Source organism: Hyla sarda, chromosome 6 (assembly GCF_029499605.1).
Source record: "Hyla sarda isolate aHylSar1 chromosome 6, aHylSar1.hap1, whole genome shotgun sequence".
Taxonomy (NCBI): domain Eukaryota; kingdom Metazoa; phylum Chordata; class Amphibia; order Anura; family Hylidae; genus Hyla; species Hyla sarda.
Genome location: NC_079194.1, coordinates 138,122,524 through 138,140,142, shown reverse-complemented (window position 1 = coordinate 138,140,142; position 17,619 = coordinate 138,122,524). Strand labels below are relative to the sequence as shown.

Below are 17,619 nucleotides of genomic sequence, written 5' to 3'. Positions count from 1 at the left end.
AGGCAATAAGCATAGACAAATTACATGTGATCTCTGACCAATCTTCACCCTTCTTCGGGCATGCAGAGTTCACTGGACAGACACCTTCCTCTCACGAAGGGAAACCGCTAAGTGAGCGCCGGACACTTCCGACGTTTCGGAGGTCACGCCCCCTTTCTCAAGTATCCCTACCGTGCACCCACCACCAACATACATAGTCATCAATTCTCGCGAGAACCTATTTTATACTGCAAAAAACGCCTTGTGATTTCTTTATTTGTATATGCATCTGAACATGGATTGAGCCTCCATTGCTGTATCACATTCACCCATGTGCGCTTTCAAGGTACCAATTTTTCTGTATATGGTGAGATTACCATAACACTGTGGCTAGCTTTTTGTGAACTGGTATTTCCTGGTAAGGGAAAAGTCCACAAAAAATGGCGCAATTGGGCAGTCCTCCATAGTCCCAGAGGACAGGGGTCCACCACCTCCATCAAAGCGGAGCAGGTCAACCAATCGCGTTCATGCAAAAAATATCCAACCCAAAATTTACCCGCTGTTATCCAAGCTCGGAAAACCGGGTCATTCAAACTTGGGGAGAATGAAGGACTGCCCAACCCCATTGCATAAGGGAGTTAGTTGGAACTAAATGAGCCCTGCTTTTTCTATCTGCTCATGGCCCCAACGTGGGACCTAAAATGGGGTGCAAGCGCAAATGACGTACTTCGTTGGTAGAACACCAAGGCAAACAGCAGAGCGGGATTTTAGTATATGATTGTTCTAGTTCCACCCATGGCTTGCTTTGAGCATGGCGACACCAGTCAACCACTCGTGTTAACAACATGGCTTTATAATAGAACCTCATGTCCGGACCTCCAGCCGCCTTTGGACGACAGAGATCAGCCCTTTTCAATATCACCGCTTTCCCTGCCATATGAACTTATTTTGAAGAAATTCAAGAGCGCAAAAAAAAGATGGAGGGATTCGAATTGGTATTTAAGGGCCTCCTGCGTCCAACAAAAACCAACATGATTCTCGCAGAGCGGTAACTACCTCGGTGCTAAGGGATACATTTAATGCCTCTGATTTAGAATAGTTTATCTTGTAATTCGACAGCCTGGAAAAACATTCCAGTTCTTTCATAAGAACAGGAAGGGAAAGCTGAGGTTTGGTGACGAAAAACAAAAAGTCATCAGCATAAGTTGTGGCCTTGTAAACTTTTCCCTTTACCTGTATTGCTGCAATGTCGGGCGACCGCCAGATTTTGCACATGAGTGGTTTCATGGTGAGGATAAAAATCAGTTGGGAAAGGGACACCCCTGTCTAGTGCCATGAAAAGTCTGGTAGTATCCCAGGATAAAGCCATTGGGTCCAAGGCCTTCCCCCGCTGAATATCTGTAACAGCCCTTTGTAATTCTTCTTCAGATATCGGATTCTCCAAGCTGATATCATCCTCTTCACAGAGAGGAGGCATCCCCTAAGAGGCAATATAGTACTCTATTCTGGAAATTAGGGCTCAGGCTAGCTGTATTAGAGACATCTATAGTATATAATTCAGCGAAGAAGTCCCTGAACACCTCAGCGATATCCATAGAGAGATGCACCACAGAGTGTGAGCGAGTGCGTATAGATGGTATATAAGATCTAGCATGTTGTTTTCATAGTGCCCGGGACCCAACTCATAAAAGTGCCATAGTGTAGCCGGAGTGTAGCTTTAGCCTTATCCAGCATCAGAGAGCGGACCTCCTGTCTCTTCTCAACTATTCCCCTCTGATGCGATCTGTCGGAGATGTTTTATTCCGCACTTCAAGCTCTCTTAACTGTGCCAACAGCTGGGATAGCTGGACCACCCTAGTTCTTTTAATACGGGCACCATGCTTCACTAATATACCCCTAACAAAGCATTTATGAGCTTCCCAAATTGAACAAGGAGACATCCTCTCTGTTACATTTTCCTTAAAAAAATTGTCCAGGCTGGATTTAATATCTTCTGCCACCACTACATCATTCAGAAGGGATGGATTCATTCTCCACTGCCACTGCAACAGATATGGAGAGGGAATCAGAATAGTAATGGTTACCAGTGCATGATCCGAGAAAATAATTGTATCAATAGTGGCGCATTGCAATATCTGGAGGTCATGATGATTCAGAAAAAAATAATCTAACCTAGAGTACATATCATGTACAGGAGAGTAAGAAGAATAATCACGATCTCCAGGATGGAAAATGCGTCACGTGTTAATAAATTGATGTTCATGGAGAAGTTTACCAATACGCCTCAATGTTGAAAGTCTAACTCGTGAGGTCGCGAGGTGTCTCTAGAGGGTTAAAGAGCTACATTAAAATCTCCCCCCAGAATTAGGGTACCCTCCCCAAACTCACTCAGAGACTCCAGATTTGTATTAGGTAATTAAAGAGAGGCAAAGGTAAATATGTGTGCCTATAGTACCCTTAACAAAAACCATGCGTCCATCTCCATCACTGTAGGTCTCCAAGGCAATGTGTGAGACATCAATATTCTCATACCACGAGATTTGGCCTCTGAAGTAAAGCTGTGCTAAGCAAGAAAAAAACTTTTCAACCCCTTCCCGCCCCAGGATGTATGGGTATGTCATGAAAGGGGGGGGGGGGGTCCTGTGGGCGTGGCTGCCAGCTATTACATTTTTAGATCATTGATGTCGAATGAGATATTTTAATGGATGTTGGTGGTGCAGAAGCTAGGACAGGCTCTATCAACAGAGCACAGATGTCTGTATACAGATGCCTGTATGAGCCATATTGACTAAATAATGAAGTCTATAAACTAAATATATACATTTAACATCAAATTTACATATTAAAAGTTTGTCAAATACACTAAATGACAGAACTGCAATGATTTGGTCACATTACATTCTAGAAAAAAATGGAAAAAAGGTAATCAAAAAGTCTGCTCTATGCAAAATTGGTATCTGTAAAATTTTTACATATAGGCAACAAAATAGTTAGAATTTTTTTTAATTAGTAAAACATGACAAATGAATTGGATATCATTGTAATTGTGCGGGGCTGAAGAATCATTTTGACTACACGGTGAATGACGTAACAAAGAGGCGTAACCCTGCCAAAATTTTCTATGTTTAATTTCTCCTCAATTTCACCACACAAATCCTTTTTTCCCAGAGTTGCAGTACATTTTATGGAAAAATAAAAGTACAGTTAGTCCCGCATAAAACAAGCCCTAATATGGGTGTATAGATGGGAAAGAATTATAGATTTAAAATGCGACGAAAATTTTTTAATGCAAAAATGAAAATGTGCTGTGTTATTAAGGGGTTAAAGAGACATGATAACATTTGCAATAAAAAAAATACCCAAGGAAAAGAAATGCATGCAAAAGAGTACTAGTTGCACATATGCCAGTTTTTTTTTTTTTTTTTAGATTGTATTCTTTCAACCATACTAGAGATGAGCGAACTTACAGTAAATTCGATTCGTCATGAACTTCTCGGCTCGGCAGTTGATGACTTTTCCGGCATAAATTAGTTCAGCATTGAGGTGCTCCCGTGGGCTGGAAAAGGTGGATACAGTCCTAGGAGACTCTTTCCTAGGACTGTATCCACCTTTTCCAGCCCACCGGAGCACCGGAAAGCTGAACTAATTTATGCAGCCGCCGAGCCGAGAAGTTCGTGACGAATCGAATTTACTGTAAGTTTGCTCATCTCTACTTTCAACCATACCATCAAACTTCTTGGATTTGAAGAATCTCAAAATACCGTATATACTCGAGTATAAGCCGACCCAAATAAAAGCCGAGGCCCCTAATTTCACCCCAAAAACCCAGGAAAAGTTATTGACTCGACTATAAGCCTAGGGTGGGAAATACATCATCCCCCCATGTCATCATCCCCTCTGTCATCATCCCCCCCTCATCATCACCACCTGTCATCATCCAGACCCCCGTCATTAACACCTCCGTCATCATCACCCTGTCATCATCCCCCTCGTCATCATCCCCCCCCCCTTCATCATCACCGCCTGTCAATCCCTTCATCAGTGGTCTTCAACCTGCGGACCTCCAGATGTTGCAAAACTACAACTCCCAGCATGCTCGGACAGCCGATGGCAGTCCGGGCATGCTGGGAGTTGTAGTTTTGCAACATCTGGAGGTCCAAATGGTTGAAGACCACTGAGAAGGGGTTGAAAGGTGGAGAGTTCACTCAAGTATAAGCCGAGGGGGGGCGTTTTCAGCACGAAAAATCGTGCTGAAAAACTCGGCTTATACTCGAGTATATACGGTAAGTGGACATTGCAAATTTACTTTACTGACGTGTCATGAGAAAGTTGGGTAACAGATGACATTGGATACATATAAATATATTCTGTTAATTCAGAAATACATAAGTATTATCATTCCCAGAAGACTCTTTGGTGTAGTCATTTCTGACAGGAACCTGCTTTCTCCACCCAAACTCTGAGGAACTTTTATGTTTTCAACCTAAATTATAAATGCTTGGCGTCAATGAGGTAAATTGCTTTGTAACAAGTGACACCTTAAAAAAATGAAGGAATCTTTGAGCCGTTGGGTGATGCCGCTCCCAAGATGTCCGCCCCTCCCCCATGTTTGATAATTAACTTAAATGATTGAAATAAGAACAGCTCTGAGACTCTTACTTTTGAAGCTTCAATGTGTTCATGCCACGCCTGCACTGACAGCTGGCGGCATGTGTACTGATCATAATTATTGTCAGGTAAGAATAAATATAGGATGTCCAATTGTCTTTATTATTGGAATGGGAGTGTCTAATAAGTGACTGAAATCTGAAAGAGAACGGCTAGATCTGTCTTTTCAGATTCTCCTGTGACTACATGTATATAAAACCTATCTACCTCTTTTCAGGTCTTGATGTCATTGTTGGTCCCTGCTCTGCGTCTCTCTTCCCTGCGCTCACATCTCATCATTCTTCCAAGGCAGACTTGCTGCATCTTTCCCTCAAGGGCTCTGCTGGGAATCAGCTCTGGAAGAAAAAAAAATAAGAAAAGAATCAAATAGTTGTTTTAAAGGGTTTAATGAGCTGTCCAGGGAGTTGTGTGAATACTGAGCAGAGACAGACAGCATCCTCAGCTACGCGGCGTTCACTGCACTGTGTATATATAAATATATCTTCATATACAACATTGCAACATATTGTACTTTATCATCTTCGGACCCAAATCTGCAATGTACATAGTAATAGATTTATGCTGAATTGTAATATATTGGGGGAAATTTATCAAAGTATGCCAATATTCTGTCAATAAAAAAAAAAAAAAGTTGCAGAATTTTCCACATTCAGTACAGTATATTTGTCTAAAATAATACTTTTGGGGGGATTTATATTGTGCCCAGCATTCTTTGAAAAAAAAATGTGTCCAGGGCTTTGAGTAAAGCCTAACACATTTACTAAAGTTTACATCAGGAAACTGGCATGCATTGTAGGTGAAATATTTGCTATTTAGAGAGGGTGGTGCGCCTCTTAATACATTTGCATTAGTATAGATTTCCTAAAGATCAGCGTGAAAATGCACAAAACATTTTTTAAGTGCTTGGCCAAAAATTGAAACCAAAACTACAACTCCCAGCAGGTTGTGCTATAGAGCTGTGGCTCTGTAGTTGGTTCAGCAACACAACTGCCAGAGGGAAATGACAACTACCAGAAATGCATAAGGGGCAGTAACTCACTAAAGTGCATATACTACTATAGTATAGCTTTAGGCTGTCAGGATATGCTAGGAGTTGTAGTTCTGCAACAGTTGCAGATAACTGTACTATAGCACATCATGCAGTTTTGTCTTAAAAAAAATTGTGCATGTAGTGCTATAGTACAGTGATCTGCAACCTATAATATTGGCCCTTACAATATTACAATACAAAACTTCATACAATATAGTTTCTTCTTTTTTATTTTAACAGCCCCCTCCAGCTTAGCTCCACCTACTTCACATCATCTATATCATGGCAGGTCCTTCAGCCATCTCACCACAACTCCGCCCCACCTACTCCTACCCCTCTCCTGCGCAGTGTAGGATACAATACTTCCTTCTGTTTCACACATAACTTCCTGTTTAACTGGGCACTGTCAGATTCAAAAACTTTTAATATTTTGTGCATCTTGACAAAACATTAACCTTTCTAATATACTTAAAAAAAATGTTATTCTCTTTTTATAGAAATCATGGCTTACAAGAAAGACCACTAGGGGTTCCCATACTATCCAGAACATAATCCTATCCATCTGCAGCATCAGCTTTGTCCCAGATGAAGCACAGGCTGGGACAAAGTCCTATGTGATCACTCTTGTACTGTCTATCAGACTGCAGCATGAAAACAGAAAAAAGGGGGTTACCAAGCTGCCTGCAGTGATTGGATGAAGAGACCAAGTACAGCACAGCAGACTCTGGGAAGAAGTAAGTGCATGGTGAGTGAGGGCAGGCTCAGTCCTTGCCTCAGAAATGCCCCATCCTGAGAAATAGATGTCAGAAGTAGAGTATGCAGCATAAAGGAGGGATTTGTGAGCCAAATACAGAAGCTAAACACATAAGAAAGACATGTAAATAATCTGCATGACCTAATGAGTAACATATATAAGCATTTTTTTTTAAAGCTTACTTGTCATGCATGGCTTTGTTTGCTTAAGAGAGTTCGCTTTCAGAGAGTTGATAAGGGGATTTTAGTGGTCCCACTGTTGTAACTGGGCACCAAGAGTCTCCTCCATGATGCACTGCTATTTCTCAGTCTCACTGTTTCGGGAGATGGCATGTGGAGGGAGAAGGGGGTTACTGCTGCTGAGATGAGAAGAAAGCCTTGATTTACCTTTCAGGCACTGTGAGAATAAACTGGAATATAGAAACATGCTCACAAATTGCAGATACACAGTCTCACTCGCTCTCTCCAGCACATAGCAGCAGCTGAGCTACAGGCAGTGAACAGCAGATTATAGGTAAGGGGCCAAGACTTAGATGACCGACAAAAACTAAAATTCACAGCACAATAAACCAGTCCTCACAAAGCACCATCCATGGAAAAATAAAGTTGTAAAAGATAACAAAAACTTTATAACATGGGTATCACGGTAATAATACTGACCCTCAGAATAAGGATAACAATATGTCAGTTTTGCCGCATAGTGAACAGCATAAACATAACCTCCCTCTCCACCAAAAATAAAAAATAAATTCTTCATCTCACAAGATTTTTTATTTTTTTTGTTTCACAGTATATTTTATGGTACTGTGAATGTATTTATGAAATTGAGTGAAAAGTATCACAGCACTGGCTTAGATACAGCAGATGTAACCACTAAGCAGACTGTATGACACGATGGGATTAGATTCTTATCTTATCTGAAAGTATCGTACGTGATCGATGCAACTGTTCTTAGATCTGCTATGAGAGAATCGTGTGTGACTGTCTGGGAAATGTAACTGCCAGGGCGCTCAGGAAATAGAGCGTATCACACAGCAAAAACAAACATATCCATATACACTGCAGCATGTGGGGACCTGACATCACCAGCAATAACCATTCCAATCTGGTGGCGGCAGCCATTCCTAGTGCTCTGTAAAATATAAAAGCAAAACATATAACTAAGGAAGTCATTTGGTGGTACACATCAATGTTGTCCCGTGAAACCTAATAGTATTATTTATCCCACAATTACATCACAAGCTCAAAACCAAGAGAAGGCTTCGATAGAGGCTGGGAACGTGTCTATGGTTTTACATATCACTAATACAAACATATGGTTTAACACTGCATAAAATCTCCCGATAAATTTTATTTATTCTCCCGATGAAAATATGTGCATAAAATAATAATACACTGGGAAATGTTATGTAGTGTGAACTTAAAATAAACTTAAAAAGGGACAAAATATACTGTTGCTCTATTTACAAAGGGACACTTAGGAACCCCTTTTTTGCGATTGGTCGGGCTCACAGTGGTTAGACCCCCACCAATGACTAAGGATCTATCCTGTGGACATGCCATCAATTGTAATCTTGGGATAATCCTGTAAGAAATCCTTATTGTGTTTCCAAATTCTGACAGCCATAACTTTTTTTTTTTTTTTGACGGAGCTGTGTAAGGGCTTGTATTTTGTGACACAAACTGTCATTTTTATTGGCATTATTTTTCGGTGAGTACATAAGACATTTTGCTAATTTTTTGATACATTTTTGCAGAGGCAGGATAAAAATAAACTGTAATTCTGTGATGTTTTTATGTTGTTAACTGTGCGGTATAAATAACATGTACTGATCACTGTCCATGAAAGCGTGTTTATGTTATTAGCAGTATTGATTTTTTCAAGTATAAAGAAAGTAGTACAGACATTTGTATATACACTGTACCTGCAAAATTCACATGTGAATGAATGATAAACAGACGTATAAAATCCTTCTGGATTTGAGTACACCTCCTTCAATGTCTCATTGGTTAGTAACAATAAAACCTGTCACCTCCTCTAGGTCACCAAAGCCCCCATTCCCCTTTAATTTCCTTTCCTTACTATAATGTATGTATCGTCTTTTGAGGTCTTGACTGTGACTGTGCAACTCCTTAGGGTCATTCACACCACGATTAGTTGTTACGGTGACCAGATCCGGCTGGGAAATCGGGGTACTTCCGTATCCCAGCCGGACCCGGACCCCATCTCATTCATTTGAGTGAGCCAACCAGAGTCAGATAGTGACTTTGGTCGGCTCATTTTTGCCCCGTATGCGGTTTCCTGGACGGACTGAAAACCGTAGCATGCGTCCGGTCAGAAAACTGGATAAGGGGCAAAAATGAGCCGACCGGAGTTAAATGAATGAGATGGGGGAAGGATAGGGGATAAGATGCATGGGGACCCCTGCGATCCCGGGCACAGCACCCTGGTCATCCGTGCACAGAGCGAACTCTGTTCTGTGCCAGTTGACTGGCGACTACAGCTGCCATGTCCCCTCCACTCATCTCTATGGGAGGAGTAGTAGCCTTCACTCCCCCTCCCATAGACATGAATGGAGGGAGCGTGGCATGACAAGCTCCAAGCTTACCTGTTCAGGACACCGCCGCTGCCGGCCTGGAGATCGCGGGGGTCCCCAGTGGCGGGACCCCCCGCGATCAGACATCTTATCCCCTATTCTTTGGATAGTGGATAAGATGTTTTTCACCGGAGTACCCCTTTAATTCCTATGGAAGCAGTAAGAGTGTTCTTACTTTTTTAACACATTGGTTCTGAATTTTGGTCTATATTTTATTAAATGATTACATGGTGGAATATGTTATATGTTGTTGTTCATCTTAAATGGTATTTACGCATTTTCTAAGCAGCATATATTTTTCTTTTATGTCCTAGTACATAAAACTAAAGAATTCAAAGAGGGTGTATTTTCCATTCTCTCATGACTATCAGTATATATTACAGTATATATACCTTAATGCCTGTGGCAACAGCCGATCACTGTACTGTACATCATATAACCACCATACTTTTTTTCAAGTCGTGTGCTCAGTTTATATTTCAACTGTATGAATTTATTTTACTGCTTCAGATATAAAAACCCTCATTCATCTAATGTGATCCATTTTCTGTACTAAGCCACTGCAGTTATACAGATCGACATGTTTTGTCTTTTTTTATTTTTGCTCTAAAACTTAAATTAAAAAAATTGAAATAAACTGCAGAACAGTGAATACAGCTCTGGAGAATAACGAATTGCATAACAGACTAAGTGTTTATTAAAGAAGCCCTTTTTAAAAAAAAAAAAAATTAATAGGACGATTATTGGCTGAATGTTATTCATAGGAACAGTCTCTCCCAATTATTGTCCCATATAAATAGCACATTGATAAGCAATTAAATAAAGGCCATTGACTTCTATGGGATTCTGCAGTCCCATTCACACTTCAGAATTTACACAGAATTCCGCAAGGGGAAATTCTGAAGTATGATTGGGAGTGCGGAATCTCATAATAGTCTATGGGCTTTTGAGCTAAAGTGAAAAGTGTACTCAAAAGTAATGGTAAATAAAAAGGACTTATGCTTCTCCTTTCTACTGGATCCCCTTCTGCCACTGGCTCATAAACTGCAGTGGAAGTTTTAGAAAACAAAAACAACTACAGCAAAAAACCTGTGTGGAAATCTAGCCTTATAATGGGGGAGATTTATCAAAACCTGTGCAGAGGAAAAGTTGCCCATAGCAACCAATCAGATCGCTTCTTTCATTTTGCAGAAGCCTTGTTAAAAATGAAAATAGCGATCTGATTGGTTGCTATGGGCAACTAGGCAACTTTTCCTCTGCACAGGTTTTGATAAATCTCCCCCCATGGTCCTTGAATGACTGCCGATTGTCTCCCATTAACGGGCATTAAACTGCCTATGTAAATGGGTCCTTAGGACAGAATATGGATTACAAGCCACAATGGCAACAAGGACAGATGTGAGTTACAAGAGTAACTGTACAGCACTGCTGAATATTTGGGTACCATATGAATAAAATAAAAACAGGTAATGGCCCAGCTTTATCAAACTGTGTGCGTATTTGATGCTGCGCAAAATTTATGGCAGCAGCGGGAAATACGCTGCGTATTCCTTGCTCACTATACACACAGGGCTTTCCGGCAGAAGCCCTATGTGTGCAGTGAGTTTTGGAGGTGGAGCCGCGCGCCACAGACACGCCGGCACACGGCCCCGCCTCCAAAACTCACTACACACATAGGGCTGCCGCCGGAAAGCCCTGTGTGTATAGTGAGCAAGGAATACGCAGCGCATTTCCCGCTGCCGCCGTAAATTTTGCGCAGCGTGAAATACGCTGCGTATACGCCAAGTGGGAACGCACCCTAAAAGTGGAGTCATTTTCCCACAGCGACCAATCACAGCTCAGCTTTCACTTTACCAGAGCTCGTTAGCTGAGCTGTGATTAGCTGCTGTGGGAAAATCATTCCAATTTTTCTCTCACACAGTTTGATAAATCTGGGTCATTAAGGGAGATTTATCAAAACCTGTCCAGAGAAAAAGTTTCTGAGTTGCCCATAGCAACCAATCAGATTTCTTCTTTCTTTTTCTCAGAGGCCTTTTCAAAAATGAAAGAAGCGATCTGATTGGTTGATATAGGCAACTCAGCAACATTTACTCTGGACAAGTTTTGAAACATCTCCCCCACTGTGTTTATAAAGCTGCAGTTATTTACACAGGCATGTATGGTTTGGATGTAATCTGGCATGCAATTCGGGGTCTGTGCAGTCTATAAAATGGCAGTCTCAGTCCTAGAAAATGCTAGGCTCCACACTGCACTGTGAATAGACCTGTAAACCTGGCCTTCTGCTATATCACTGACAGGTTACAGGTGCCTGTCCTTACCTGGAAACACTCCATTCCAGCTTCCATTATTCGCAGTGACACCAATAGTTGTACAATTAGTACCAGATGGAAGCACAGGGTTTGTACCTTGTTGAAAAAACAGGAGCAGCCGCAAATGTGAGAGGACCTGCAAATAATTCACCGGACAGGAACACATTAAGCAATTTAGTGGTAGATGTTATACAACTACAGCTGCCTGGAGCACAAGAGGTTAAATGAAAGGTTCCTTCAGGGTCGTGACATGTAGTAAAATTTAGTGATCTATGTGAGCAATTATCCCTTAGGAGCATTATGATGGATTCTTCTCATGAAAACCATTAAATCTCTAGGAATTTTCTTGAAATGCCATCACCATTTTGGGATGGCTCCAGTCTATTATATGCAGAGGGCACTAAGAATGTGAGAGGAGGCAATGGTCACATGTTTACTCCCATGAGATTCATGGCTGGTCTAACTTCAGGCTGGAGATATCTCACGGCATTGTTCCATTCACTTAAAATAAGAAAAATATGCATCATAGGGGGCTGGACTAAACTTTTATATCAACTTTTATCAATCACTGTACAGTGATCCCTCAACTTACAATGGCCTCAACATACAATAGTTTCAACATACAATGGTCTTTTCTGGACCATTGTAAGTTGAAACCAGACTCAACATACAATGCTACAGACAGTCCAGATCTGCGAAACGTGTCAATGACCAATCAGGATGGGCAATTTACTGGTAAAACACCTGTATTACTGAAGCGTATGCACTGACTGGTGTCTGATAGCGCCCCCTACAGTACAAGGAGGTATTACATGTTCTGTACACTTTAACTGTACCAGGGTTACCTGCTCCTTTGGACACCAGGTAAGGCCGACTCCATGTTACTTTTTTAGGACATTGCGTGTAATGTACAGGACCCCGAAGAAGCTCCTGTCCTCTACATAGACCAGTGTTTCCCAAAGCAGGGTGCCCCCAGCTTTTGCAAAACTACAACTCCCAGCATGCCCGGACAGCCTTTGGCTGTCCGGGCATGCTGGGAGTTGTAGTTTTGCAACAGCTGGAGGCTCCCTGCTTGGAAAACACTGAAATAGACAGTGATTACAGCTCCCAGCAGATCTTTCTTACTTTTATATGTAAGGATTTGTTTTATCTGTATTAATTTTCTACTTATTTTTCTTAAATTCTCAGTTTTTCCCTATTTTTGGATGACATTTTTGGGCTTTAGAACGAATTACCAAGTTTCCATAGAGTTCTGGTCTCAACATAAAATGGTTTCAACATACAATGGTCGTCCCAGAACCAATTAATATTGTAACTTGAGGGACCACTGTATAGTGAAAAGTTCTGCAATTCATGACTCAATTGTTAACCACCTGGATGATCTTAGATTGTTGTCATGGAATAGGAGAACATTACATGTCGCCTTCATGTAATACAAATAAAATGTTCTGCTCACAACCCTTATGTCTTGTTACATTGGATCAACAAAGAAAATCCTGCTAGATAAACACAACAGCAACACAAATGTAAATACTTAATAATTAATGCTACGTGCAAATGAAATATGCGCTCAGAAAAATAAAACAGAGATGTTTAGTCGATCAGGTTTAACTCCAGCCCTATAACCTATGATGGCAACATAGGTTAAGGGGTTAATTCAGCAGAAGACCATTGCAACAGCTCACAACCCTCCACTGGGTAGGAGGCAAATTCTAAGCCTTACAGAACAGACAATGACATCAAAGGGGGTGACCTGACTTCAGACATTCTGAGGGGGTAACATGGGAGGAACTGTATGATTAGTAGTGGGAGGAGAAGGTTCTTCATAGACACAGGGGGGTCTCCGAAAACCTATCAAAGGCATTTTTGTATTTTTCTGTTTAAGAAAAGGTCGTGACGGTGGGGGGGGATTGGTGGTCGGGTGAAAAGAACAGGTTTGGTTTAGTCTCACATGCTTTTTAGTTATCTACATACTTTGATCTTACAACTACACAATAGAAAATTATATTTTGTCTAAATACAGGAATAGTGGTAAACACAAATAGCTAGCCCGGTCATGAAGAGGTCATACAGATGGCTCTCTTTATTAAAGTTGGCAAGTTGTACAGTTTTGCCAGCTTTGGCTGGCCTTTCACAGTAACTAGGCAAAATTTGTTTAAAAAAAAAAAAAACACATACCACGTAGGTGTACGTACTGTTTACACTTATGAGAGCTGGACAATACGCTCCGCTTAAAACTGTATAAGGCTACAGAAACAAGGGTGTAGCTTTGGCTGGCCTTTCTCAATAACTAGGCCAAAATTAGTTTTACAGTAAAAAAAAACTTACACCACGTAGGTGTACATACTGTTTGCACTTTTAACTAGGCCAAAATTAGTTTTTCGGGGAAAAAAACCTACACCACCTATGTACGCACAGATTACACTTATGAGAGGACAATAAGCTCCGCTACGCAACCTGTATTAGGCACTGTAATCAGGTGACTATGGCTTTTCTTGCTCACCCTAACTGGCGCCTGTTAGCTTTACAGTTGTTGTACAACTGTAACTGACAGGTAAGTTAAGGTCTTTGGGTTTGGAAATTTTAGTTTGTAACTGGATTGAACACTGGCTCATGGATCGTACCCAGAGAGTGGTGGTCAATGATTCGTACTCTGATTGGTCCCCGGTTATTAGTGGTGTACCCCAAGGTTCAGTACTGGGACCGCTGTTGTTTAATTTATTTATCAATGATATAGAGGATGGTATTAACAGCTCTGTTTCTATCTTTGCAGATGACACCAAGCTTTGTAGCACGGTACAGTCTATAGAGGATGTGCATAAGTTACAAGATGACTTGGATAGACTAAGTGTCTGGGCATCCACTTGGCAAATGAGGTTCAATGTGGATAAATGTAAAGTTATGCATCTGGGTACTAATAACCTGCATGCATCGTATGTCTTAGGGGGGATTAAACTGGCAGAGTCACTGGTAGAGAAGGATCTGGGTGTACTTGTAGATCAAAGACTACAGAATAGCATGCAATGTCAGGCTGCTGCTTCCAAAGCCGGCAGGATATTGTCATGTATCAAAAGAGGCATGGACTCAAGGGACAGGGACATAATACTCCCCCTTTATAAAGCATTGGTACGGCCTCACCTGGAATATGCTGTTCAGTTTTGGTCACCTGTCCATAAAAGGGACACTGCGGATGTCACGATGCCGGCTGGCAGGTAGTGGATCCTCTGTGCCAGAGAGGGATTGGCGTGGACCGTGCTAGTGGACCGGTTCTAAGCCACTACTGGTTTTCACCAGAGCCCGCCGCAAAGCGGGATGGTCTTGCTGCGGCGGTAGTGACCAGGTCGTATCCACTAGCAACGGCTCACCTCTCTGGCTGCTGAAGATAGGCGCGGTACAAGGGAGTAGGCAAAAGCAAGGTCGGACGTAGCAGAAGGTCGGGGCAGGCAGCAAGGATCGTAGTCAGGGGCAACGGCAGAAGGTCTGGAAACACAGGCAAGGAACACACAAGGAACGCTTTCACTGGCACTAAGGCAACAAGATCCGGCAAGGGAGTGCAGGGGAAGTGAGGTGATATAGGGAAGTGCACAGGTGAACACACTGATTGGAACCACTGCGCCAATCAGCGGCGCAGTGGCCCTTTAAATCGCAGAGACCCGGCGCGCGCGCGCCCTAGGGAGCGGGGCCGCGCGCGCCGGGACAGAACAGACGGAGAGCGAGTCAGGTAGGGGAGCCGGGGTGCGCATCGCGAGCGGGCGCTACCCGCATCGCGAATCGCATCCCGGCTGGCAGCGGAATCGCAGCGCCCCGGGTCAGAGGACGTGACCGGAGCGCTGCCGCGGGGAGAGTGAAGCGAGCGCTCCGGGGAGGAGCGGGGACCCGGAGCGCTCGGCGTAACAGTACCCCCCCCCTTGGGTCTCCCCCTCTTCTTAGAGCCTGAGAACCTGAGGAGCAGACTTTTGTCTAGGATGTTGTCCTCAGGTTCCCAGGATCTCTCTTCAGGACCACAACCCTCCCAGTCCACTAAAAAAAAATTTTTTCCTCTGACCTTTTTGGCAGCTAAAATTTCTTTGACCGAGAAGATGTCCGAGGAGCCGGAAACAGGAGTGGGAGGAACAGATTTGGGAGAAAAACGGTTGAGGATGAGTGGTTTGAGAAGAGAGACGTGAAAGGCATTAGGGATACGAAGAGAGGGAGGAAGAAGAAGTTTATAAGAGACAGGATTAATTTGACACAAAATTTTGAAAGGACCAAGATAGCGTGGTCCCAACTTGTAGCTAGGGACACGGAAGCGGACATATTTAGCGGAGAGCCATACCTTGTCTCCAGGGGAAAAAACGGGGGGAGCTCTTCTTTTCTTATCCGCGAACTTCTTCATGCGTGATGAAGCCTGTAAGAGAGAATTTTGGGTCTCTCTCCATATGATGGAAAGGTCACGAGAAATTTCATCCACAGCGGGCAGACCAGAGGGCAAGGGAGTAGGGAGGGGGGGAAGAGGGTGACGGCCGTACACCACGAAAAATGGGGATTTGGAGGAAGACTCAGAGACCCTGAAGTTATACGAGAATTCGGCCCATGGGAGGAGATCTGCCCAGTCATCCTGGCGGGAGGAAACAAAATGTCGCAAATAATCACCCAAGATCTGGTTAATCCTTTCTACTTGTCTATTGGACTGGGGATGATATGCAGAAGAAAAATTTAATTTAATCTTGAGTTGTTTACAGAGAGCCCTCCAGAATTTAGACACGAATTGGACGCCTCTATCCGAGACAATCTGCGTAGGTAACCCGTGAAGACGAAAAATGTGTACAAAAAATTGTTTAGCCAACTGAGGCGCAGAAGGAAGACCAGGAAGAGGGATGAAATGTGCCATTTTGGAGAATCGATCAACGACCACCCAAATAACAGTGTTGCCACGGGAAGGGGGTAAATCAGTAATAAAATCCATACCAATCAGAGACCAAGGCTGTTCGGGGACAGGCAGAGGATGAAGAAAACCAGCGGGCTTCTGGCGAGGAGTCTTATCCCGGGCACAGATAGTGCAGGCTCGCACAAAGTCCACAACATCCGTCTCCAGAGTCGGCCACCAATAGAAGCGGGAGATGAGTTGCACAGATTTCTTGATACCCGCATGACCTGCGAGATGGGAGGAGTGACCCCATTTGAGGATTCCGAGGCGTTGGCGAGGAGAAACAAAGGTCTTTCCTGGAGGAGTCTGCCTGATGGAGGCAGGAGAAGTGGAGATCAGGCAGTCAGGTGGAATGATGTGTTGCGGAGAGAGTTCAACTTCTGAGGCATCCGAGGAACGAGAGAGAGCATCGGCCCTAATGTTCTTATCGGCAGGACGAAAGTGAATCTCAAAATTAAATCGGGCAAAGAACAGAGACCACCGGGCCTGGCGAGGATTCAGCCGTTGGGCAGACTGGAGGTAGGAGAGGTTCTTGTGGTCGGTGTAGATAATAACAGGAGAACTTGATCCCTCCAGCAGATGCCTCCATTCCTCAAGTGCTAATTTAATGGCTAGAAGCTCTCGATCCCCGATGGAGTAGTTCCTCTCCGCTGGAGAGAAGGTCCTAGAGAAAAAACCACAAGTGACAGCATGCCCGGAAGAATTTTTTTGTAGAAGAACAGCTCCAGCTCCCACTGAGGAGGCATCAACCTCCAATAGGAAGGGTTTGGAAGGGTCAGGTCTGGAGAGGACGGGAGCCGAAGAAAAGGCAGACTTGAGTCGTTTAAAGGCGTCTTCTGCTTGAGGGGGCCAGGACTTGGGATCAGCATTTTTTTTGGTTAAAGCCACGATAGGAGCCACAATGGTAGAAAAATGTGGAATAAATTGCCTGTAATAATTGGCGAACCCCAAAAAGCGTTGGATAGCACGGAGTCCGGAGGGGCGTGGCCAATCTAAGACGGCAGAGAGTTTGTCTGGATCCATCTGTAGTCCCTGGCCAGAGACCAAATATCCTAGAAAAGGAAGAGATTGGCATTCAAACAGACATTTCTCAATTTTGGCATAGAGTTGGTTGTCACGAAGTCTCTGAAGAACCATACGGACATGCTGGCGGTGTTCTTCTAGATTGGCAGAAAAAATTAGGATATCGTCCAGATATACAACAACACAGGAGTATAACAGATCACGAAAAATTTCATTGACAAAGTCTTGGAAGACGGCAGGGGCGTTGCACAGTCCAAAGGGCATGACCAGATACTCAAAGTGTCCATCTCTGGTGTTAAATGCCGTTTTCCACTCGTCCCCCTCTCTGATGCGGATGAGGTTATAGGCGCCTCT

At 43.1% G+C, this 17,619-nt stretch overlaps 1 long non-coding RNA gene across 1 annotated transcript; it reads right to left on the bottom strand.

Annotated features, from left to right (window-relative positions):
- Window positions 1-4,378: 4,378 nt before the first annotated feature.
- Window positions 4,379-11,798, bottom strand: LOC130276190 (uncharacterized). Its single transcript, XR_008845043.1, has 3 exons — window positions 11,346-11,798; window positions 4,855-4,982; window positions 4,379-4,462 (listed from the first exon to the last, which is right to left on the bottom strand). It is a non-coding gene; the product is annotated as an uncharacterized LOC130276190 (long non-coding RNA).
- Between the last annotated feature and the right edge of the window lie 5,821 nt (window positions 11,799-17,619).